Source organism: Priapulus caudatus, unplaced genomic scaffold, assembly GCF_000485595.1.
Source record: "Priapulus caudatus unplaced genomic scaffold, Priapulus_caudatus-5.0.1 Scaffold133, whole genome shotgun sequence".
Classification (NCBI taxonomy): Eukaryota; Metazoa; Priapulida; class Priapulimorpha; order Priapulimorphida; family Priapulidae; genus Priapulus; species Priapulus caudatus.
The window spans coordinates 367783-369264 of NW_014577194.1; the positions used below are offsets into that span (position 1 = coordinate 367783).

The 1482-nt window shown below is 43.6% G+C and overlaps 1 protein-coding gene across 1 annotated transcript in view; it reads left to right on the top strand.

Annotated features, from left to right (window-relative positions):
* Window positions 1-1482, top strand: part of LOC106805920 (cyclin-dependent kinase 14-like) — a 13112-nt gene that overhangs the window by 1013 nt on the left and 10617 nt on the right. The gene's annotated exons all lie outside the window — the stretch shown is intronic.

A 1482-nucleotide genomic window follows, 5' to 3' on the forward strand; every position in this document is an offset into this window, starting at 1 on the left:
ACACACACACACACACACACACACACACACACACACACACACACACACACACACACACACACACACACACACACACACACACACTACACACACACACACACACACACACACACACACACACACACACACACACACACACACACATATATATGTGCATATGTATGTATATATATATATATATATATTAATAATAATAATTATGTATAATATAATATAATAATGTAATAATATAGTTAGGTTCATATAGCATAGTGTAGATTCATACCGATGCTGTAGTAAGCACGGGAGAGCTGCGCGGTGACGCATCATCCATGTGATTCACTCAACAAGAAACTGTTGTTGCTAACGTAATCGACATTCCGTGTCCCGATTTACTCGCGCTGGCGCCGTAAACCCACGAACGTTTCCGACCGCGCGTCTGCTAGTGACTATAGTTCGTATTCGATGTCTCGTGTTTAACGCTGCGTGCGTGCGTGCGTGCGTGCGTGCGTGCTTGTGTGCGTGGGCTGCGCTGCTGAGCGAGCGTACAGCCTGAAACAGATCACGGATGACTGAGAGTGCTTCGCTGGTTACGAGCGTGGAATAATTGTTTCCACGGCTTCGCCGCGCAGCAGCGGCAGCAGCAGCAGCGGCGGCAGCGGCGGCAGCGGCGGCAGCGGCGGCAGCAGCAACGGCGGTGGCGGGGATGCGATCGATTTTTAAATTTAGCTATAGCTGGCCGATGTGAAATGTTAGACTGTTGGTCTGACAGGCAGGTGCGTGTGTACGGTTGAAAATGTTCGACTCCTTTATTGATTCAGTCGCGACCTCTGCTTTAGAAAGCTTATATAGTTTAACATCTGCCGTATTATAACATATGGAACATATGTGACGTTTAGGTGAAAATGCATGCATGTATTTAAGTATACATAGTAAGTAGCATTAGTATAGTATAGTAGTATAAAGTATTATTATTGTTTTTACATCTGTTATACGTCTATTGAGCCAGATCTGTTGCTAACGGGTATAACGCTAAATTTTTTCGTCGATATTTTGTCATTTTTGCTATAGACGTAATACGTATTCGGTGGCACACTAACCTGATCACCTAATTTATTGTGTGAGTTTATTATTTATTTACAGTTACGGTCATTTATTGCGTCTGTTCGGAGTAGATATCTGAGATGTGTTCATAAAAAACTTTACTGCCCCTCCAGCAAATTATCGGAATCACGTTTCGCCAGTTAATAAGATTGCTAAGTCATTTTGGTATTTCCGCAAGGTTTATTGCGATTCGGTGCAGGGGGCTGTCATGGTGCGTGCATTAGTTGCCTTATTGCGACGGTTCGTTTTTAATTTCGCGCCTAGTAGAGCCTTGTTGTCAATCTCGGAGCGCGTTTAAAATTCAAACGAATCCTCCTGCTTCGTATTCTTCGTCTCGAGCTACGCCGTCTACTCTCGAACGCCGTGTTTTTGGCGCTATATATATATATATATATATAT